The sequence below is a fragment of the Gracilinanus agilis genome, chromosome 5 (genome assembly GCF_016433145.1).
Source record: "Gracilinanus agilis isolate LMUSP501 chromosome 5, AgileGrace, whole genome shotgun sequence".
NCBI lineage: Eukaryota > Metazoa > Chordata > Mammalia > Didelphimorphia > Didelphidae > Gracilinanus > Gracilinanus agilis.
Genome location: NC_058134.1, coordinates 299,676,322 through 299,700,515, shown reverse-complemented (window position 1 = coordinate 299,700,515; position 24,194 = coordinate 299,676,322). Strand labels below are relative to the sequence as shown.

Genomic DNA, 24,194 nt, shown 5'->3' with positions numbered 1-24,194 from the left:
ACGATGCTTGGGCATGGGGAGCAGTGGCAGCAGAACTCGGGAAGGATCTCAGAGAAGGGAGCACCTGAACTGAGCATTAAAGGAAGCAAAAGATTCCAAGAGGAGGAGAGAAAATGGCAGGGCATTCCAGGCCTGGGACACAGCTTCTGCAAACGCTCAGAAGTGGGAGATGGGATATCACACATGGGGACTTGCATTCCTCTTTCTAGTGGTACAGATTGAAGCCATCCATGCCTTCTCATCAAATGAGCTTGCTGCCCATGTTGTCCCAGATAATCTTTCATCAGATTTCTGCTCAATGCCAGCAGCTTTCTTTTCTCTTGGCCTAATAACATCCCGTGAGAACCAGAGCAGCCCATGGGCCGTCCACCTGCTGCCCCTCCATCTCCGTTTGGGGGCAGGTGAGGACGGTGGAGCAATTGGGTCACATTCTCCAATGAGCTGATGAACTCCATGAGGGCAAAGACCACATATAAGCTCGCCCTCACAGTCTCCTCCAGGCCGATTGCTATGGTGCAGGATGGCTAGAAACTGGAAGCAGGGAGACCCGAATTTGACTCCTGCCTCTGACACCTGTTAGCTGGGCGGCCTTGCCTCTCAGAGTCGCAATCGCACCATCTAGAGAACGTACCGGGGGAATTTGGCATGATGAGTTTAGAGAGACCAGGGAGCTTCTGAAGGGTGTGAAAGATCACATGGGCAGGCGGGCAGGCAGGCAGGCCTCATTAGGTTTTCAGCAGGCTTTGGCAGCTGCTGGACATGATCATTTGCAGTATCATCCCGAGTGGCTCCCATCGTCTCTAGGAATCGGCATCGATCTCTCCCCACTTGATGTCCTCACCAACCTCCTCCTCTACCGAGGTAGCCAAGTGGCACGACGAATAAAGCTCTGGGGCTGGAGTCAGGAAAACCTGCATTCAAATCCTGACTCAGACAGCTTCTCGGTGTGTGCCCCTGGGTCTCTTCCTCACTTATAAAACGAGAAGCAGAATTATACCCACTTCACGGGGTGGTCCGAGGAACACTGAGAGGAACTGGTGCTTCTAGGATGCTCCGATTGGGAGTGTGCACCAGTTCCTCTTCTCCCTCACCCAGCTGCCACGGCGAGGATGCCAGGAAGGTTCTGGTGGAGGATGGGTGAAATGCCAGGATGTGGATGCTGACAGTAAAGTAAAGCTTCCGCAGCGCTCTGAGGCTTAAAGGAGCTTTCCTCACATCTGCCCCGCAGGCAGGCAGGCAGAAGTGGGTTATTGGCTCCTTTGGACAGATGAGGAAACCAGTTCTCGGAGAGGGTCAGTGGCAAGACTAGTGAGGAAAGGAGCCCGGGCTGGAAACCGAGTTGGATCTGGGGTTATTTTGGCTTTCCTTCTTTCTCTCTCCCTTCCCTTCTGTCTCAGACTCAATGCTAAGTGCTGGTTCTGAGGCAGACGAGTGGTAAGGGCTGGGTAATTGGGGTCCGGGGACTTGCCCAGGGTCACAGAGCCAAGAACCTGCTCTACTTGCTTTCCTGACCAAGCCATCACCAGAGTTTGGGCCTTTGCTCCTGGGAGGGGTGAAGAAGAATCAAAAGTCGGGGCTGGGGTGTGAGAAGGGCCGAGGATAGCTACACTTTACCCCGGGTACTGTTGAGATAATCGCAAATCATCTTCTGGACTCTGTGGCTCCAGGCTAACCTGGTCTAGGGCCAGTCTCTGCTGCCAGCCAGCCACCCACCAGGCAGCCTGGCTTTCAGAGTGTCAGGCCAGCCCTGAACAGGACAGATTCCACCTGCCCAGAGGCCTGGAATCCTGCCAGCTCAATCTCCCCCACTCAGGTCCTTAGACTCGCCCACATGTCTGCCCAAAATAGTGGCTGCTCTCCTGTGGGGGCTGGGGCCAAGTGGGAGGGCAAGTTTGTGCCTTCACAGAAACCCTCGGGTACAGGGATAGTGGTGCTGCGGGGGTCAGAGCCCAGGCCGGGGCCGCAGGCGACCTGGGTCAAAACCACCAACTTAAACCACTCGGCCTCAGTTTCCCCATCTGAGAGGCTGAATTAGACGATCTTAGGCCTCTTCGAGCTCTGGACATTTCAAGTCAATTCATCCATGGGAGTAAAGGGAGCATTTAATAAGCATCTTCTAGGTGCCAGGCACTTTGCTCAGCTGTGGAATTCAAAGACCTATAATAATAGCCTTTGCCCTCAAGAGGATTCTATTCTACCGAGGAGATCTGACAGGGACACAGTCCATATGACGCATACCCAAAGGACATTTTCATTGGGGAGAGGGAGAACAAACGCTTACAGCCTCTCAAACAGAGCCTCGGAGGGAACTGGGGAGTCCGAGGAGCTGGGTGAGGAGGGAGAGCCTTCCAGACCCCTTCTGGGCTGCTGCCTACAGGTGGAGTGCCGCATGTGGGCAACAGAAAGTAGGCCCGTTTGGTGGAAAAGGGAGTGAGCAAACGAGACTCAATAAGGCACAAGCGATCTGGAAAGGCAGGGTGGGCCCGGGTCACGGAGGCTTTAAATGGTAAAGGCAGAAGCTCTAAGAGGGCCAGCTGCAAGCAGAAAGAGGGACTCGGTCAGATCCTCGCTCTGGCTGCCAGCTAGAGGGAAGCTGAAGGGGGAGACCCGAATAGGTAGCCCAATTAGGAGGCTCTCACAACAGCCCAAGAGAGAAGCGATGAGGATGGCTCAGTCCAGAGGGCTGGTCCTCTTGTGGAGAGATGTTGAGGAGGCAGAAATCAATAAGACTTGGAAACGAGAAGGAAGGATCGAGGAGGACTTTACATTCTCTATTCCGAGCCCCCTCCCAGCTCTGACATTCGGGGCTCTCCCAACCAGACATGAGAAGGCCCTTGCATGGAACGAGAGATTTGCAGGTCTACATATGTGAACCTCCCTGAGGTCCTCGGCTGAATCCCCAGGGGTCAAGTTATGTGGAAGAGGAAAGCCCCCCAGCTCCAGGCTGGCAGCATCACCAGGGGATGAAGGCCACCTCTGAGGACAGAAGCAAAGGGTAGAAGTTGCCAAAAGGTGAATTTAGACTTGTGCTCAACAGAACGGCGAACAAGGGAGCCCTCCATAAACGGGATGGGTTGTTGGGGATCATCCGAGTTCTTTAAGGGAAAGTCACACAGTAGCCATGAAACCTTACATCACAGTGCCAGGCCTGGGTTCAAATCCCATACCCGCCATTTGTGACCTTGGACAACTCATCAAGCCTCGCTCCTCGGTCTCCCATCTTTAAAATGGAGGAAGTTGTACAGGCATCTCCTATGCCATAGAAGGTACTTTCCAAATAAAGCCATGTGTGGCCAGCCCTGTGCCAAGTCAACGTTCTGTAGAAACCTCAGATGCTATCACGATGTGGTTGTGATGAAGGGTCCTTCCACCTCGGAGGCTGGCTGATCCTGTGGCCAGCTTTCCCTTCCACGTCATTCTGCTACGCTGTATTCCGCTCTCTTCCATGTCACTGTGTAACGTTCTCTCGGGTTACATTTCATTCCCTGTTCTTTTACGTTGGATTTAATTTGGTTCAGCCACATTCCAACCGTTTGGTTGCATTCCAGGCTGTACAGAAACATGGTGTTCCATTTTCTTCTGCTCCATCCCCTTTGATCCTGCATGCAAGTGTTCTCAGAGCGCCCCAGCAGGGCCAGGTGCCGAAAGGGACGGAGAGAAAGCCCATTGGCCCTGCCCTCGGGGAGCTCACCGTCTGGGGAGAGACATGTTAGGGATCCATGCAAGAGAGAGAAGCAAGGCTTACGCTGTGTGGGACAGACACGAAGTCCCGTTGATCCGTGTGGCCTTGAATGACAAGAGAAAACTTCCTGAAGGATGTAGGCAGTACCTGAGCTGGGTCTGCAAAGGAGGGCAAGACTCGGACAAGCGGGAAAGGGCTGGGGAGCAACATGGAAGAATTAGTACCTTCAAGATGGATTGAGCTCAGCTGCCCCTTGTGTTCCCTTTTAGTGGATGAAGAAATAAAGGTCTGGTGGGCTAAGCGCCTTGCCCAGAGCCAGCCTAGGCCACGTGCATCTTATTCCCAGGCTCTCTCCTCTCCGCCATGCTACTCCCTGCCTGGGAATGCTGGTAGGCAAGACGGCTGGCTGGACCAGAGGATGCAATAACTATGGATGTTCTAGGCAGGTTCTACCTCGAAAGCCCAGTTCAAGGCTCTGTTTCCTCCCTCTGTGTCCAAGCTGCCCCTTGCTTGCCCTGCGTCCCCTGCAGAGCAGCGTTTATCACCAGCCCCAAATACCCTCAGAGGCGGCAAAGGCCATGGGGGAGACCCTTTGAAAAGTCCTATCTCACACTTTTGCTTGGGCTGTTCCTTCCACCTGGATATTCTCTTGCCACTCTCTAGGAAACCTTCTTTCGCCTTCCCATGACCACTTTACAGCAATTACAGGTTTAGAGGAATTATTTTCAAGCTCCTTTTAGCCCCCTCCCAGCCCCCCGTAAAATGGAGGAAACTCTCCCTCCTCAAGATGAGTGTCGGCACACAGCCGGAGTCTCTGCTACTGGAGAGGCCGAAACTGTGGGTCCCTGAGGTTGGGCTTTGAGTCGGGAGCCACAGTGGACTGGGTGTCTACACCGTCTGACACCCGTACGGTGGTCCCTGGGAGTCGCTAGACATAGAGGCAGGTCAGAATTTCCAGAGCAGTCAGCAGTGGGTCTGGGCCCTGGAGAGGCTGCTGTATTTCCAGCTTAGGCAACAAGGGAAGCCTCGGGCTCCAAAACAAACAATAAAAAGACACAGGATGAAATCAAGGAACAAAGAAAAGATGGAGGGATTTCTCCTGCCTTCAAGACCCGGAATGACTAGTGACTAATGTTTGATCTGGAGCCAGGGAGACTTGGGTTCAAATCCTGCCTCAGCAGGTTACTTATTAGGTTTGGGACCCTGGGCCAGTCAAACCTCCGAGCCCCAGTGGACGTATCTGGAGGACGAGAGTGCCTCCCTGTTGTCCACTCTGCTTCTAGGATTCCATCCCGCCAGCAGCAGCTGTTCAGGCTGTGTTCTTTGTGTGGGCAGAAGGGGTCTTGGGTTATTCTGTTGGCGGTGGTGTCAGGCCCTGCCCTAAAGCTGGGCGTCTGGGCCTAGGCTGGGGGAAGGGGAGGCAGTTTGAAGCTTGGCACATAGTAGGCACTTCATAAATTCTAGCAGGAGAAAGCCACCGATCCTGGCTCCTCCCCAGCGCTGGCCTCGTACACGGTGCTCCGTTCCCCAGAACACTGCACACCAGAAAACAATGAGGCCTTGAGCACTGACCTAGAAAATCAGGGGAAATTAAGAAGAGCCGCACTTGGCTAGGCCACGGAGGAGGGAGAGCCAAGAGAAGGGGAAGGACAGAACAGGCAGGGGAGGGCGAGGGCACCTGAGGAGCCCCCCCTGCCCCCAAGGACTAGAGTATCTCTGAGCTGGAAGGGCCTGCGGAGAGCAGCTGGTTTGCTCAGTCCTTCTCCTCTGAGGAAGGGTCGGATAAGAATGGATCCATTGCCCGGGGAGCCTGGGTAGAGGGTCAAGGGGAACCGGGAAGGACCTCAGAGGCCATGCCAACCATCCCCTCATTTGACAGCTCTGAAAACCTAGGCCAGAGGGGTGGGAGGACTTGCCCTCAGCTCAGGCCGGAAGCCCAAGGCCTCGGTATTAACTGCCAGGGGTGGGACTTGAACGCCGTTCCTCTGGCTCTGGGATGGGTCCTCTGACAAGTACGTGACCCATCCCATTCTCATTTTGGTAGGAATTTCCTGAGTTTGGGGACTTGATCTGGATACTGAGTAACTTCTGGTCCCTAAGGGGGAGTCATACTTGTCTGGCCCTCCTTCCAGCCCCCTGTCCCCTGCACCAGGAGAGCTAGAACCATTCAGGCTTAGGTTCGAATCCTGCCGTGACCATCCAAGAGAGGCAGGGCAGTGCCGGATGGATCCACAGCAGATGGGGGCCCACTGACTCTGGAGACAGAACCTGGCGCGTCCCCGGCTCTGGCCCTCGCTAGCCGGGGCTTCCCTGGGCTTCGGGCCCCTCGGACGTCACACAAGTGGGCCGGGCTCGGGGCTTGTTCGCTCCTAGCGAGGACCTGGAAATGGCCCGGCTTCTTTGTGCCTCGCTTCTTTGTCTGTAAATGAGGGTGAAGGCAGCTTCCTCGCCAGGACCCAAGCTCATAGGAAGGCGCTCGGTGAAGGGGCCGGTGCCACGGGCGCAGGGAGCCGCGGGCATTCTTCTCGGCGGCTTCCTTCTGCTCGGCCGCCTCACCGGCTCTTGTGCAATGTCGGGGAAGCCAGCTGGATGCAGGCGAGGCGGGGGAGGCCCTCGCTGGTGAGTGTGCCGTTTGCGAAGGGCCTCGGGCTGGCTCCAGGCCGTGCCAGGAAGGCCTGATTGGGCCCAGCACTGGGCACGGGGCCCGCTCCGGTGTGTATTTGTGAAGCTACTTCCTGAATGATCAGGCCCGCTGTCCGCCCTCCTCTGCCTTGGCCAGCCGGATGGGGGGGGGGCAGCAGATTATAGCATTCTTCACATAGTTTGCTCCAGGCAGCCAGGGAGGAGAGAATGTGCAGGCGGTAAAGAGAGAGACAGGGCCAGGCCAGGGCCAGAGGAAAGGCCGCTTGGGCCTGTGGGCTGCCCTTTCAGGGGCCGCACGGGCACGAGGCGATCAGAAGGCTGGCCTCGGCCTCCCCCTCAGAGGCTGGCCGGCCATCCCTGCTGAAGGCTTCCTGCCCGCCCTGGCTGGGCAGCAGCTCTGGTCAGAGATGAGCATCCACGGGGGCCCCTTGGAAGGCTTGAACCTTGACCTCTTAATCCTGCCCTGGGTGCAGACCCCTCCTGGAGGCTCAATGGCTATTACCCCTGGTTGACCGCTTGGGGGACCTGGATAAAGGGGTCTTCCGAGGCCTCCATCTCCCCGAGGGCCACCTGGCGCTCAGCGGGTTGTCCCGAGGCCCAGTTTGTCCTCCCTGTGGGTTGGGCCAGGTTTACTTCTGGCTGGAAGGACGAGCTCGTGATGAGCCGCTCATCGCTCTGAGCCCTCCCTTCGCTGGCAGCAGTGCTGGGCCTTGGTGGAGGGTCTCCGGGAGTGCTGGGACTCTCCTTGGTGAATGCAGCTCCCCCCGGGATGACCCCTTCTTTGTGCAATAAGCCAAGGGAACCCTGGGCCCCCGTCCCCACGGGCTAGTCCTGGGCCCTTCTCCCCCGGGGTCCTGGGGCGGCTTGCCACCCCCTGCCAGCGCGCCTTCCAATCATCCCCCGTCGTTAGGACCTGCGGCAGGGAGAGAAACAAAGTCAGGAATCGGTTGGCCAGGACCACGGATGAAGCTCTTGGCGAGTGTGCTTGGAGCAGCCGCCTTGTCGGATCCTGGAGACGCAGAGGCAGAAGGGAGACGTCCTGGGGTCCTCGTCCTCGAGCTTCGAGGGGCTGCCGAGGCCTCCTCGTCCAGCCTCCTCATTTTACAGACAGGGAACGTCCGCAGGCCCGTTTCCCCAAGTTTCATAGCACCAGAGGTAGGATTTGAATCCAGATCCTCTGCCTCCTTAGGAATAGGGCTCGAACACCTGGTTTCATGTCTGACGCTCACTGGCCAGTTCATTCATCCTCCCGGTGCCCCACGAGCCTCCCTAGGGCTAAAGACGGGGCAGGGGGCGTTTGTGAGCCAGGAACTCCCCAGAGCAATGAGATCCGTTCCCCAGGAGCACTCCCTTTGGCCACCCTCACCCCCAGGTGGCTTCGTTGTTTCTGCAGGTTCAGAAAGGGGATCATCCTCCGAATAGCGAGAAACAAAGCTATTTATCCCCATGTCCCAGGGTTCGGGAGTGGCAGAGGAGGCAGACAGCGGAGGGCCTCATCATTCGGGAAGTAGCTTCACAAACACACACCCGAGTGGTCCCGTGCCCTGTACTGGGCATCAGTTCTGGCCACTGTCCCATCCTTTGGGGCCCAGACAGGGGCAGGAGTTTTTCAGGGTCCGACAGGATCAGGCAGTGTATTAGCATTTGCACCCCAAATCCTCAGGGGAGCTCACTGGAGAGGGGCCGAGTCTTGGCTCTATCTGTAGCTCCCACCACAGGGACTCCAGGCCCACCTTGTGTCGAGATTGATGGGCTCAGGCAACGGGGCGTGAGCAATACTCTGGCGAAGAAAGCCTCTGCTCATCTCTCTCCTCTCTTCCTGGGTCCTTCTCATATCCTCCATCTAAGAAGTAACCGAGTCAGTCCTGGCTCTGAAAGCAAGGGAACTGGGTTCAAATCCTGCCTCTGAGTTTTCTCACCTGGGTGACCCCCATCGAGTCCTTTCCCTTCTGGGGGTCCCAGTCCGGACTAGACCAGACAGCCTCTGAAGCTCCTTTCATCTCTCATGCCTCGAAAGATTCACGGTTCTTTGTTCCGGGGCAGAGCCCCCACGGTACTCCCTCCGCCCCCACCAAATACTCTGAGGGAAGCTGGGAATTACAGAGCCACCTCTTCCCCCTCAAGTGAGGGTCCATGAGCTCAGGATGTAGGAAGGGCATTCGTGGGGACTCTGAGGTTGGGAGAGGAGAGGAGTGAAGGCACCCCCTTGCCTTCCCTTATAGTCTCGTTCCTCTAGACCTTACATCACGGGACAGCCACAGATGTCCCTGGGTTGTCTCTCTGCTAGTGATCTGTGAGGGCCGGGGCTAGGCCTTATTATGCACCTCTGTTTCTCCTGTAGCCTAGTAAATGGTGATTGGCATACGTCGGCTCTATTCATGAAAGATCTCTGTGTAACTGGGGAGAGGAGGCTAGATCGCTCCCATTTTACAGATGAACAAACTGGGGCTCAGAAGTGACGTGTTTCACTTGGTCACAGTAGAATTTGGCCTCCAAGTTTAAGATCTTTCTTTCTGAGAAAGAAAACCCTTAAAAACTCATATTTTTCCCATTTGCTAACAGGCTGGTGATGTTTCTTTCCTCTGGACCTCAGTGCCCCCTCTGCCTACTAATGGGCCTGGGTTCCATCATTTCCCAGGTCCCACTCTGCTCTTCTCTGTGGGCCTCTCTCAGCTTGAGAGTCCATGTTGGAAGGCCTGACCCAACTGTCCGAAGGAGCAGATGCAGGTGACAATGACAAGGGCCTTAGCATCCAGGCCAAAGCACTTTGCAGACCGGTCCCACCCTGTAAATGCACATGGGGCTCCCCGAAGCAGGGGGAACGGGGCCACAGCACCTTCGAGCACCAAGGCCAGCCTTCCGTGGTGGACAGATGAGCAGCTTTCTGCCAAATTCCTCACCAGGGCCCTGGGGGGTCCTCCTTTAGGAGCTTCCCCCACACTGCTCTGGGTGGACCTCTAAAATGGCCCTGGGAGGGAGACAGGGAAAAGGGTTCTCTTCATTTGATGGATGCAGGAATGAAGACAGATTGGGAGGGACTCAGGAAAGGGGCTGTCAGAGCCAGGAGGGGCCTAGACCGTGAAGTGTCCAAGTCGGGGGCAGTGGGAAAGGCATAAGAACATCGGGCATGTAATGGCGGAGCCAGGAGGCACTTTAGAGCAGAGGCCACAGGATGGCTGAGGGTCTTGAGAAGACCCTCGTGACCCAGAACTTTTTGAGCTGGAAGGATTCCTAGGACCCAGGCTTGAAGCAAGCATTACCCAACCTCCTGGCATTCTTCTCTTTTCCATTTGAGGTCTCCATCACATTCCGTCCACGTTCCCCTCTTTGGCTGTGTCCCCACTGCCAGAAGTTGGTGGTAATGACAATTGCAGGGGTTGGTTTCAGGGCATCAATATGCCAAAATATCGGGGGCAGGGAGGAGGTTGCCAGTGGATTTCCATTTGGATCTAAAAATATTCCAGTTCCCTTCTGGAGGGTGTAGGCCCTTCACACATCTGGAGATGGACCCAGCTATTTCTATAGCTCACTGTGGCCCAGCACATCTGGTGTCTCACTCCTTTGGTTAAAAATAAAAATAATAATGAGAGGAGGGCTGTGTGATTCAGGAGAATTCAAGGATTCCATGACATCCTGTGACTAGGGAGACTGGGGGGGGGCTCTCTGGCTAGGGTTCTTTGGTCCAGTAGTTCTGAGGGGGGTGTGGAGGTGTGGACATTCTTGGGAACAAAAAAGTTATGCTCTTCAGGAGGCAGTAGGATCGAGTGGAAAGAGGGCTAGACTTGGCCTCAGAAGACCCGGGTTCGACAGATCTCGTGTGGCTTTGGCCAGGCTACTTCAAATCTTAGATAAACTGAGGGGCTGGATTGACGGCCCCTGGGGTGCCTCTTCCTCTTCCTGCTCTGACATCCCAATAAGATTGATTTGGGGGAGGCTATGGGGCTTCCATGCCCCAAAGAAGACTCTACCCTTCCTTGTCAGCTCATCAGGTTCCTCTCTTCCAGATCTCTTCCCCTCCCCAGGCCCAGTGGTTACCCTTTGGTGCCAAGCCTCTGAACTTGGCTAGGCTGTTCCTTGGACCACTGACGTGAAGCCACTCATGGCCAGACCCACATCTGGAGCCCATCCAACTTGGTAGGGCCTTTTGGAACGGGGTTCAGTGGTCTTTGGGGGTCTTTGCGGATTGGAACGTCATGGCCTGATTCCCTTCAGGCCTTTTGTGGGGTTCTGACTGTGAGATCCAAGCCGAATCTATGGCGCAGGGGCCCCTCCCATTCATTCTGGGTTGTTAGTGGGTTATCTCTCCCATCGGATTGTCAGAACCTTGAGGGCAGGGCAGGACCTCTTGCCTTTCTGGATATCCCCAGCCCAAAGCCTGGCACAGAGCAGGTTCCTAACAAATGCTTGTTGACAGACCGATGGAAGCCAGACAGCCTAGGAATCCATTAGTCATTCTATCCTCCTCACAAAGGTCTCCCCCTCAGCGGGGTCCACGAAGAGCACCAAGAACAGTCGTTCACATTCCTTTGGTGGGTTCCTGATCTGCCGGGTCTTTCTGCCGGGCCTGGGACACAGGTGCTGCTGTCCCTTGACTTGGAAGGGGAAGCCGTAAGTCCCCGGTTAAGAGACCTTTATACACATAGTGAGGCCGCGGGTCTACACCCGTTATTAAGGCTTTTATTATCCTGCTTCTTGTTTTCTCTCCACCGCGCCTACCACCAGGCCAAGCACACAGAGGTTGTTTAGGAAATACTTGCTTGATTAATGAAGTATTTTTTGATGATGGCAATGAGATGTTAGAGGACTGGGGTTCTGTGACTTTGGGGGGAGCTATTTACCTCTCAGGCCTCAGTTTCCTCTTCTGTAAAAATGGGAATGACCATCCTTGCCCAAGACTGTTGGTAAGAAAAAAAGGCCTCTAGATAGGGATGAACAAAGGATGTGATGATGGTGTTAGGTGCTGTGTGGGAATCTAGGTGGCCCTGTTCAGGATGGCTCCTATTCTGGTCCCCCAGGAAATCATTCATTCAATCAATAGGCACCTTTGGAGCTAGATGAGACTTTTTTTTTAAACCCTTGTACTTCAGTGTATTGTCTCATAGGTGGAAGAGTGGTAAGGGTGGGCAATGGGGGTCAAGTGACTTGCCCAGGGTCACATAGCTAAGAAGTGTCTGAGGACAGATTTGAACCTAGGACCTCCCATCTCTAGGCCTGACTCTCAATCCACTGAGCTACCCAGCTGCCCCTCCCTTGGAGCTACAGGCTGGCTTGGCCATTCTTCTCCAGTTGCCTTCTACAAATCTCTTTCCTTTTCTGGACTTGTTTTTCCAAAGTATGAGAAGGGAGATTGTTTAATGGTTCTCTAAAACCTTCCTCCAGCTCTAAGTGCTGCTTCCCACCCCCCAGTCTAATGGGGTCTCAATGAATGTTTTCCCTTTGCTCAATTGGACCTCTCCAAAGGTCCAGTGCTGGGTAGCCCTCCAGGTTTCCCATCATTCACTAGGAGCCTAAAGGGTGCCTACTGGAGACTTTCTAGCCTTGCTGAAAGAAAAGGATGGAGAGGGAAACAGGTAGAGGTGGAGGAAGAGCCAATGGAAAATTTGAGGCCCCTCCCTGAGAAGTGAGGGTTCACTCTCCTGCCCTGGCCAAGGGGTGGGAGGGTGGGGGGAGGCGGAACACAAAGCAAACCTTCCTCTGTCTCACCCTCCTCCCTTTTCCAACTTCTCCCCACCCCGGGCTGTGCCCTGCACTGAGGCTGAAACCAAAGCCACCTAATACCTTGGCAGAACAGCTCCTGGCCCTGGGGATTGGGGATGGTTGGGCCCCTTAAGTGATACTGTGAACAGGAGTGATCGGTTACCGGGAAAAATGCCTGGTATGTGGGAGAAGCAGAGAGCCCCATTGCTCTCTGCCCAGCCCTGCTCTCCTGCCAGGGGCCAGGCACTCGGGGCTGGTGACTCCGGTCACTCCAGTCTGGGCAAGGCCTGACCTCAGACAGAGACCAGAGAGACAGCTGCACGGGGAATGCTGAGAAGGTGTATCCTGCCCCTCTTCCCCCAGCGCCCCAAGATCCCCAGGCATGAGAATTGGGGCATCTGGCCGGGACCTAGAACATAGACCATGGGATGTCAAAGCTGGTAGAGGCCTTGCAACAGAGAATGCCACGGCCAGGACTGACCGTAAAACAAGTTGGGAACTGCCTTAGATCATGGGGGAAAGGGGTGGAAAAGAGAGAGCTAGCGAGTGCTTCAATGTTCTAGGTGTCGGGTAAACAAAAGCAAGGAAACAGGACAGTGCCTACTGTCCAGGGGCTCTAGTGTGGGAGACCACCCATAAAGGGGATCCAGGCAAACACAGGATGGCCAAGCTGCAGTGAAATTCTGAGCACAAGGAGCTTTGGGAATCGTTCATGAGTAGAAATAGGGAAATGGAGGCCCGGGGACTAGGCCAAGGTCATGGGGTGGGTTTGCTCCCTTCTCCTCTCTCCCCACTTTAGGACCCAGGGCTTGGCAGCTCAGCCCTCTTCCCCTCCCCCTTCTCTCCCTGAGGCCTTTTCCCAGGTGATCAAGACTTTCCTTCCCCAATGACAGCTCCGCCTTAACACAAATCCTCCTGGGAGAGAGAACCTGACCCAGCTGAGGCAGGCCCTTTCCAGGGAGCAGTCGGAGCTAGGAGAGGGGGCAGAGAGTAAGTAGGAGGAAAGGAGGGGCAAAAAGAAAGCCACGCTCCAAAGGGAGCATCGCCACCCCCCCACACCAGGATCCCCATCACAGCCTTTTCTATCCAGTGTTGTTTTTCTGAGGGCTGGCCTTCAATGTATGGGCTCCTCTGGGAGAGTGAGGGGGCAGGGTAGGGCTCACTAACTCCATTTTAGAGATGAGAAAAAAAGGCCCACTAAGGGTTGAAGGGCTAGCATTATACCAGGAAGGGATGCCCAGTGACTGAGGTATAAGGAAAGGAGGAAGAGAGTGACCGGGACTTGGACAGGAGAAAACTCAGGGGAAGTGAAGGCGCAGCCTGTAATATAGTCATCTCTCAGTCATTGGTTCCCCAAGTTGAGAGGCTCTCATAGTCCAGTGAGACCACCTTTAATCTGCTTTTACTCACAGAAAGGAGGGCTGGCTGCATTGAGTAAAAACTGCAGATGGAGAGATTCTGGCTCGATATAAGAAAATGGTCTAAGAGATTTCCAGAGGTGGCATGTAGGGAGCTCCCTGTCCCTAGAGTTTCCAAGTAGGGGTTGGGCTCTCCTAGAGACCTGTGATCCTCCAACTTTCCTTAGATGGAAAGGATTCTAGAGATCTCCAGCTCCTTCCCCTCCCAGAGGAAGAAGTGAGGCTCAGAGGGGGCAAGGAACCCATCCAACCTCACACCAGTGATAGGTGGCAGGGATGGGATCTGGGAGTCAGTCTTATGATTCTGAACCCCAAATTTGTTCTCTGTTGTCTTATCTGCCTCCCCTAGAGAACACTAAAGCCAAACCCCTTCCTGTTCTCCCATTTTAGAGAAGAGACAACCAAGGCCAGTCTCAGGGTTATGGAACTGGAAGAACTTTGGAGTCTGTCTAGCTGAATACTGCTTTGGGAATGCAATCACAGTACCCAAGTTCCAACCTTGGGGCTTCAGACCCTAGGGTGGGAAAGGGTGGGGAGAGAGAAGTAGAGCATCCAAGGCTAAGTAAGCAGAGGCAGCTGGGGCTGGAAGTACTGGCCACTCTGCCACCAGTTCCCAGGGATCTTAAAAGAGAAGTCCTGTCCAAGCTGGACAGAGCTTTTGTCCAGGCCCAGAGATACCAACTGTGTCTCTGAGCTGTGGCCCAAAGGTTCTCTTCTGGGAATCTTGTAGACTCATATTCCAATTGGATTAGTCGTGGGAAATGGGGGGACCATGCCCATTCCTTTCTTCCCACTCTGCCCCCAATACCCTGCTTCTGGGTGTGGAAGGGACACAGGGTCATCACTGCAGTGCTACACCTAGCTTCAGAAGCCCTGGAATAGAATCTTGACCTGAATACAAACTGAGTAACATTGGGCTTTGAAGTTCCTTCTTCTCTCTGAACCTCAGCCTTCTCCTCTATAAAATGGGCTTAATTATCCCTGTGCTGCTTTTTTTTTTCATTTTTGGTCCTTTATATTATTTTTTTTAGAAAATTTTTCCATGGTTCCATGATTCATGTTTTCTCTCCGCTCCAACCCCGCCCCCATAGCCGATGAAAATTTCCACTGGGTTTTATATGTGTCATTGATCAAGACCTATTTCCATATTATTGATGGTTCCACTAGAGTCTACATTCCCAATCATATCCCCATCAACCCATGTAATCAAGCAGTTGTTTTTCTTCTTTGTTTCTGCTCCCACAGTTCTTTCTCTGGATGTGGATAGTGTTCTTTCTCATAAGTACCTCAGAGTTGTCCTGGAGAGGTGCATTGTTGCTAGTAGAGAAGTCAATTACATTCAATTATGCCACAATGTATCCGTTTCTGTGTACAACATTCTCCTGGTTCTGCTCCTTTCACTCTGCATCAATTCCTGGAGGTCATTCTAGTTCACATGGAATTCCTCCAGGTCTTTATTCTTTTGAGCACAATAGTATTCCATCACCAACAGACAGCAGTTTGTTCAGCCATTCCCCAATCGAAGGGCATCCCCTCATTTTCCAATTTTTTGCCACTACAAAGAGCGAAGCTATAAATATTTTTGTTCAAGTCCTTTTCCTTATAATCTCTTTGGGGTATAAACCCAGCAGTGGTATGGCTGGATCAAAGGGAAGACAGTCTTTTAGCGCACTTTGGGCATAGTTCCAAATTGCCATCCAGAATGGTTGGATCAATTTGCAACTCCACCAGCAATGCATTAATGCTGCCTATTAAAGGATTCAGAGTCAGTGTAGGCCTTCAACACTACTGAGTCCAGCTCCCTTGTATTACAGAGGAAGATAGTGAGACTTTGAGAAGGACCATTGATCTGGAGCTGGACATCTAGGTCAGGCTTTTTATGGAAGAGGAAACTGAGGTAGAGAGGTTACATGACTTGCCCCAGGTCACATAGGAAATAAGTGACAATACCAGGATTCAAACTCGGGCTCTATGACTCTGGATTCCTTCAGTGTCCCCCCCCCCCTCCTCCCAATGGTTGGCTCCACCTTCCAAAAGACAGGCTTTATCTTTTTACTTTACATTTTTTGCATCTTTTGTGTATTCTTTCTCTCAAGCCATGGGGGAAAGCTCTGTTCCTTGAGACTTTGTGACCATTGGGCACAGAACAGAGTTTCTCTACTTCCATTGGGCTTTTGTGAGACTCAAGAGCCTAATGGAGATAAATACTGCATGTGTGTGTATGTGCATATGTGTGTTTACGTGTGGGCGTGTATGTTTAAGTGTGTGAGGCATTAAAGAAATGAGACCGATACTTATCACCGTCAACATGTCTCTGAGCTTCCTGTCCCGTAGGATTCAGCTGCCCATGTACCCTCCAGGTTGAGCACACAAGAAAGAGGGAAGGAGATTGGCTCAGGGCTCCCCAAGCTTCTTTTTCCTTCTGTTTCCTCTGCACCACCCTCGAGGGGTAGAAAGGAAGACTCAGGGCTGAGAACTGCCCTCAAGAATTCAATGGGATGCCATGTGAAGGAGGGATGGTGCTTGGTCGCTTTGTCCCAAAAGATAAAACTCAAAACTAGTGAGGAACACAGTACAGAGGAGGGATTGCAAAGAGGCACATTTGGGCACAACGGGAAGAAAAGATGCCCAACAATGACTATTTTAAAGACTAGACTAGGATGTTTCTATAGGTAGGAGATCTTCATCACCTGAGATATCCAAGGAGAGATATGCTGAGTTTTTTTCTTTCTCTTACCATGCCAGCCTGTCAAAGATGTACTCTGAGGGGGCAGCTGGCTAGCTCAGTGGATTGAGAGCCAGGCCTAAGTTCAAATCTTGACACTTCCCAGTTGTGCGACCTTGGGCAAGCCAATGAACCCCAATTGCCTAGGCCTTACTGCTCTTCTGCTTTGGAGCCAATGCTTAGTATTGTTTCTAAGACAGAAGGAATGAGTTGAAGGAAGGAAGGAAAAGGACCTATTATGGTGGCAGCTAGGTGGCTCAGTAGATAGAGTGCAAGACCTGGAGATGGGATGTCCTGAGTTCAAATCTGTCCTCAGATACTTCCTAGCTGTGTGACCCTGGGCAAGTCACCTAATAACTCCAATTGTCTAGCTCTTACCTGGAAGCATTAATTCTAAGACAGAAAGTAAGGGTTTAAAAAAAAGAATTTTGAAGCTCACAGGAATAGACGCATGAGGGAAGACCCTCAGGCTGGGGAGCAGTTCTAAGTGATGGAGCTGACATTAGGCAGTCAGGTAGGATCAATCAGACAAGTCAGGAATGCTGAGCATGGGAGCAGGGGTGAGGATGCTCCCAGTCAGTCATGACCTCCCCCTTTGTTAATTAAGCATCTACTCTGTGCCAGGCATTGTGCTAAGTGCTGGGCCTATGAAGAAAGGCAAAAGTACGATCCAAAAGCTCTTAAGGAGCAGCCAGTCTAACATAAAGGCAGCATGCAAACAACCAACACAAAAAAGCCATCGGCAGATAAATAGGAAAAGGGGAAGGTATTAGTGTGGAAAACATTTGAGAAAGGCTAATTTGCAGAAGACGTTGTGACAGCACATTCTAGCAGAGAGGAGAATTTAGAGACAAAGAGCCCGAGTTCAAATTCTGACTTGGCCACGTATGCTCCCTGGGTGACCTTGAACGATTCCTTCTTTTCCTTGGCCTTGGTTTCCTTACCTGTCAAGTGATCGGCTTGGTTTCAATGACTTCTGAGGTCTCTTCAGTCTCTAGACTGATCATCCTATCATCCTATGGCCTCATTGAGCCTCAGTGTCTCTACCTAATAAACTAGGGTGGGGTGGAGCTTTCTCTAGTCCTTATGTTCTTATGCATAGAACATGTGGCCCAGGAGCAAAGACAGCACCTGTGATTTTTTTTTTAAACCCTTAACTTCTGTGTATTGACTCATAGGTGGAAGAGTGGTAAGGGTGGGCAAATGGGGGTCAAGTGACTTGCCCAGGGTCACACAGCTGGGAAGTGTCTGAGGCCAGCTTTGAACCTAGGACCTCCTGTCTCCAGGCCTGGCTCTCAATCCCCTGAGCTACCCAGCTGCCCCAGCACCTGTGATTTTATTGACAACAATCCTCCCTAGCTTCGTATTCTCCTTCTATGCATCCACATTTATTATTCCCACCCCACCCCCACCATCACGAGTCCTCCATCAGGGTCTGAGCAAAACTCCCTAGACTGTCCTCTGGTTGTTTTCATCCTGACATTGGGGCAGCACGATGCAAGCTGTCCATCCAGACCCCCCTGGCCTCAATCCGTGCTGCTACTGATGGCCCTTCCACCGTTCTCTGCGAACAATTCATCCCTGATGCCATGCTGAGGCTCAGCCATCCCTCTTCAGCCTCTCGGGCCACTTACAGTTGTGACTTTGCTGAGATCCATACTTTGATCGAGAGCCATACGTTGCCGACCCCTGGTCTAGAACAAAGGAGATGGTCAGCGTCCTAGATCTCTGTCCTCTGCCCTGATTGGCTTGATTTTGAATGCTGTCAAGTTCTACAGTGAAACTGCCCACCGCCTAAAGAACCGCCTCATGAGGTAGGTAGCTGCCCTTTACTAGAGGTGCTCAGCAGAGGCATGGCAGGGGCGTGTCAAGGTTATTGGAGACAGAATTCATGAGTTAGACAGCAATTAGACTAATCCTTTAGACGGTGAGCTCTTGAGAGCAGGGACTAGCTTTGGACTTTCATTGTCTCCCCAGAACTTCGCACAGTGCCAGGCACATAGGAGGCTTTTAAGATTGTCTAGATGCCCTTTGAGGACTTTCCTGCCTCTAAGCTGAAGCTGATCAATATTTTACTTATGAAGTCAGTTCCTTGGGGGAGACGGGAGGCTACCTTCATCTAGCCTGGTTCTGGGAGGCAGAAGTCCTACGATCCCATTAGAGCTCTACTGCTGTGTGACCTAGGGTCACAACTGTACCTAGGGAGAGGTGATGAGAACTTTGCCCAAGGGCATAGACATCCGAGGGTGCTCTAACACATGGCTCCAAAAAACGCTTTTTCTGTGTTCTGAGTTTTCGTTTCAACATTAGGGGCCTCTAATTCTTAACAAGAAGACAGATGCTGAGAATGCTCACTAGGGTTGGGGCTAGTTTTAAGATTAACAAGCCCATTGATAACCTGCTTATGCCTCCATTTCTTCATCTATCAGATGGGGCTCCTAAGGCTCAGCTTTCCTGCTTGGCACCCCTGCCTGAGTCAGCTAGGCGCTTAGAGGGTCTGGATTGATTGATGGAGAAATGGCCCCAGCTGCTTGAAGAGACTTGGCCTGAGAGCAGAAGTACTTCCGGGTGGTGTGAGCAGGGGGAGTGTATCCTTGTTTCTCTTCTTGCCCACCAAAGTGTGCTCTTTTGGGACACCCCCTCCCAGGAAGTCCAGACCTCCACAGGCCTTTGGGCTCACCCTCCCTGGACTTCTCCCCTCCCAGTCCCTGAATCCCCCTCTAAACAGAAGGGATCAGAGACTTATGGATTGCCTGGGGGTGGGGGAGGGGGATGTTAGCACCGCCCTGCTGGAAGTCCCTGAACACAAAGCAGTATGGCTGCTTGGAGGGAATGCACAAGCTGACTGCCTGGGATGTGTCTAGGGGCCCTAGGAGTTCTGGGATTCTGGGGTGGTTGATGCACACAGACCTGTGCCCCTGCCCCCTTCGCTGTTCTCCTCTGTGACTTGAGGCTGTTACACCACGTGGCCTCTGAAGTCCCTTCCAGTTCGGGATCCTGGGTCCCGAGCCCCTATGGAGCAACCAAGAAGGCTTCCTGGAGGGATGGAGCCTGCCTCTGCCTTTGAAAGCAGGGAGACTTTGGCCAGGCAGAGGAGATGGACAGAGGGAGGGAGACTGGCATTCCAGGTGTCGTCGGGGAGCTCAGCATGTGCCAAGCCTTGAGCTGTGCCAAGCCCTCGCCTCCCGGACCCTCCACGCCCCAAGCGCCTTAGCCCTTGGTATGCATTGGAGGCGCGACACTGATCCCCCTGAGACAAAGCTCAGGCGGCCTCTGGGAACCTCCCGTGGGGGGAGAGGTTCCCTTATGTTTTGTAACTCTCCTGAGCTCCCAGCCTTGGGAGGCGACCAAGAAAACGGAGTTGTAAACAACCAGCCGGGAGGGAAGGCTGTGGGGGAACCGTGGGCGGCGGGGGTGGGAAGAAGCAAGAGGTACGGAGTGGGGAGCGGACATGCTGTGGGGGACTACCGCTCCTTCTGGCCGGGCCCCTCTGGTTCCTCAGGAGTCAGACCCTGCAGGGAGCGGGCTCCCTCCCTCCCGCCGGTTCTTCCCTAGTTCTCCTGAGGGCTAGCTCCTCTGCTGGCTGGAGGGCGGGCGGGTGAGATGCGGCGCGGGCAGGCGCTCGCTGACAAGGCTATGTAACCGACCAGGCTCTCCTCCAGACACCAGCGGCTGGTTGCGCTTGGTGCCTCCTCCCCCAGACCTTTGTCTTTTAGGTCTGTACCGGCTTTAAAGCCCTGACTCCCAAGGCTGCGGAGGCTACTTCTCAGCCCCAGGAGTCCAGGCACCGCGCCTCTCCTCACCGCTGTAACGAGGGGTTTAGACTCGAGGCTTCTGGATCCTTCCTAGATGGGCCTGAGTTTAAGGGCCGGCTCTGCCCCTGCGCTACCAGCGAGCCTTGGGGCAAGCCACGGAGGATGAGTATCCCGCCTCCCAGGGCTGTAACGCGGCCCCCAGGGAAGAGCCGTAAGGACTCTGAAATACTGCTTGGTAATCCTGTCAGCTGAAGGCTTTGGGAATGATGGTGACAGTTGGGCAGCGATACCAGCCAGCTCAACATTGGCCATGGCTTCTGGCCACCCATGGCGGCAGAGGCTCCCTGGCTAGTGTAGATCTGATGCCGTATAGCCCCGGAAATGAACCTGGCAACAAACGACCTACCCCCACTCGCAGCCTAGGCTGAGAGAGGGAAAAGAGGCAGAAAGTGACGCTGAGCAAAGGGCTTGTCTTGGAGGGCGTTTCTCTTTGTATCTGGTCTCTTCTGTGAATGTTCGAGTTCGAAGCAGCCCTTGGGCATCACCCACTGCACCACCATCCCTCTATAGGACTCGCCTGTCCGCTGTCCCTAACGGGGGTCTTGCCTCCACATCTCTGACGCTAGGGAGCTCAGCCGCAATCAGTGCAGCCCATTGCTGGACAGCTCCACTGGTGAAGAGAACTTTTTTACGTGGAGCGAAACTTTCTTTCTCAGCAACTTCCCCCTAAAGCTGCCAATTCTGTCCTCTGGAGCCAAGCAGAACAAGGGCAGTCCTTCCACTCGACACTCTCTTGTCCTTTCAAGCTTTCTTTTCCATTGTTCTTGGAACCAATTTGCCTACAGCCTGATTTCCAGCCCTGCCCAATCCTTACAAGATTCAGTGGGCAAAAAGCTGAGTGTCTGTGGATCAGTGCCCAACCTGCCATCCTTGGCAGAAGCATGGATTCGTCTATGGTGTTTTCTGCCCTCACCTAGGATAGTGCTAATACATACTAATACATAATGTCAATCATGAAATAATAATCCCACCATGACTTCCTCTTCTGATGCCCCACTATGGTATAGAGGTGAGCTGGGTTCCTGAAGCCTGTGCCAGCTGGGCACAAATGCTGCTGGGTCTTGCCAAGGTGGGAAGGATTCAAAGACAAGTCCAAGGATAGGCCATATGTTGGGTATCCTACACTTTAGAGAAGGGCACCATGTTGGCCACAGGGTATACATTTTTTTGGTCAGAAAGGCTCTCATGAAAGAAATCATAGAGGGGTTGAGTTCTGTGCTATGGATGAGCAGATGATCGCCAGTGAAATGCTGCATCCTTCAAGCATTCAAATAACCATCCCTTGCATGCACCTTGGGTTTTGGTTTGGAAGCTTTTTTATATCCAGGCCCTCCTCTGATCCTCACCATCACAATTGTCCTTTAAGGGAAGTTGTCCAGAAGGATGAGAAAACTGAGGCTTCACCCAGAAGAATGACTTGCCCAGGGTCATAAAGCTAGATAGAAGCTGAATTAGGCCTAGGATCCAGGTCTCTTGACTCCTCACCTAGGGTTCTTTCCATGACACCTGAATAAGAAAGGGCAGAGCTGAGTGAGGATATGAGCACTTCCTGCACCTGTGGCTTAATGCTGACCTTGGCTTTCAAGTTACTGGTTAAGGGCAGAGCAGGCATTCCCATGGAGCAGTCTGTGGGGTGATGGGGTCATCAAGGGGGTGGGGCCATAGAAGGATGGAAAGTTTCTTGTATCACTTTCCCATTCTTTCATGGCCCCTGCCCTGTGGCTTGGAATGGTGAGCGATAGGTCCTGGTTTTAAAATTTTCCATGAGAAATCTTAGGGTGGAGTCACCCACCATTTAGTGCACACTTACCCATGCCCCTGGGTAAAGTGGAGGCTTCATGCTGAACCCCTTTCAAGAGTCTCCCAGGCCAGTCTTGGGTTTCTAGTAGTATAGAATGGAAACATCTTTGCTAACCAATCAACAAGTATTTAAGCAACTAAGCATAGGCTCTACCCTGACCCTTCTACCATCAATGAGTTTATTAATCGATACTTAGGAAATGACTATGGTGTGCAGAGCCTGGTGCCATGGGAGAGACAGCACTGGGACACACTCCAGGGTTTGACCCTAAGAAGACTTGAGGGCAAGTAAACCCTATAACCTCTTCTACCTCATTTTAGATAACTGGGTCTTCATTTCATGGAATGTCACAGCTGGAATGGGCCTTAGAAATAGCATCACCCAGAACCAGGAGAACATTGTACAATCGAATACAATAGACTCTTCTACTAGCAGCAATGCAGTGGACAATTCTGAGGGACTTATGAGAAAGAATGCGATCCACATCCAGAGAAAGAACTGTGGGAGTAGAAATGCAGAAGAAAAAACACATGATTGATCACATGGTTCAATGGGCTATGATTGGGGTTTTCGCTCTACTGCAAATATGAATAACATGGAAATAGGTTTTGAACAATGACACATGTATACCCCAGTGGAACTGCTTGTCAGCTCTGGAAGTGAGGAGGGAAGAGGGGCGGGAAATCATGTAACCATGGAAAAATAGTCTAATAGCATCACCTACACTTCATTTTATAGATAAGGAAACAAGCCTCAAGAAAGGGTCTTGGTACAAGGTTACAGACCTCAGGGTTCCTTCTCTGCAAAGCCATCGCTCTTTCTATTACATCATTTTGTCTTCTTGGGCCCTGCCCAAAGGTTCTGTTTCCAGACCTGACCCAAACTCACCAGATTTCATACTAAGCAGAGGTGTCTGGAATTCAGACCTGGATGGGTCCTTCACTTTCCTGGGTAGGAAGCTTCCCTGATTTCTCCAGTCCACATTGATTTGGTGTCTTAGAATCAGAATTAGAAGGGCTTTGGGGACCATCTGTTCATTAGCAGATGGGAAATGGAGGTGAACTCAAAGCCAGAAGGAGACTTGCTCAAAGTCACCCAACCAAGGGAAGGAAGAAGGGGTCATAGAGCTCACACTTGATCCTCAGTCTGGGAGTCATTGTGGTTCATCTAGCCATTGACTATGAAACTCAAGTTCTGGTCAACATGGGAGGAGGCATCACACATTGGTGTGCTTGACTTGGAATCAGACTCTCCTGGGTTCAAATCCTACCTCTGAAACTGGCTTGCTGTATGGCCCCTCTAAGTCTCAATGTCTTCCACTCTGAAATGGCAGGGATAATTCCTTTAGTCCTCATTCCACAAAGCTGTTTGGAGGCTATAATGGGAATGTATGTAAGATACTTGCTTGTGTTTCTTGAGAATCAAAATGCTGTCATGGAAAAAGCACAGGACTTAGACTGAGGAGAGTTCAGAGATCAAATCCTGCCTCTGACACGGTGTGACTATGGGCAAGTTGATGATTCTTGGTTTTTTCATCTGTGAAATGGGAACAAGACTACCCACATTACCCACCTGATATTAGAGCAGCAGAAATGGCAGCTATTGCCTTCACTCTGGGGAAGAGCCAACAATGATAGGATGAAGCCATGGATAATCATTAGGAAGAGGAGTAGAGGGCTGATGAGAAAGACACTGACTGCCATTTTGGACACACTGAGGCTGAGATCCTGACAGGACATTCAAGTGGAGATGTCTGGCAGACAGCTGACTATCTAGGACTGGATTGGAAACTGGGGCTAGATGCATGTTTTTAGTAGTCAAATCCATATGCTGAAAAGGGACATCAATAAGTCATGAGAGGGGATGATGAAGTCCAGCAGGCAGTTAGTGGTTTGGGGCTGAATTTCAGGAGAGAGAAGAGGGCTGGAGAGATGAGACTTGGAAAGCCTAAGTAGAGAGACTGGGAAAGAGCTCTAACTTTGGAATCAGGGGATATGAACCTCAGCTCTGCCTCTTACCTACGTAACCTTGGACAAGTCACCTCACTACCTCAGGCCTTGGGTTTCTCATCTAGGGGTTGGACTAGCTGGTCTCTGTGGTCCCTTTCCCCAAATCTTTGTGTCACTGATACTAAGGCTAGAGCTTTTCAGATAACAGGGATTGAATGCTTCCTCTGAACTGATTGCCTCTCCTAGCAAAGTGCTCGGCACATTCATGGTGATTAGTTGAATTTTAATGTTCCAGGAACTGCCCACAATGAGGTTTGGTGATTCTTTGAGTTTATGACCAATTAAAATTTAGTTCTTAGGCAGCAGTGGTGGGAAGGGAAGGAGGTGAGAGAGAGAGGGAGAGGGAGAGGAAGAGAGAGGGAGAGGAAGAGAGAGGGAGAGGAAGAGAGAGGGAGAGGGAGAGG

The 24,194-nt window shown here is 52.5% G+C and overlaps 1 protein-coding gene across 1 annotated transcript in view; it reads left to right on the top strand.

The window, feature by feature from the left end:
* WNT7B (Wnt family member 7B) overlaps positions 1-24,194 on the top strand; it is an 80,012-nt gene that overhangs the window by 24,737 nt on the left and 31,081 nt on the right. The gene's annotated exons all lie outside the window — the stretch shown is intronic.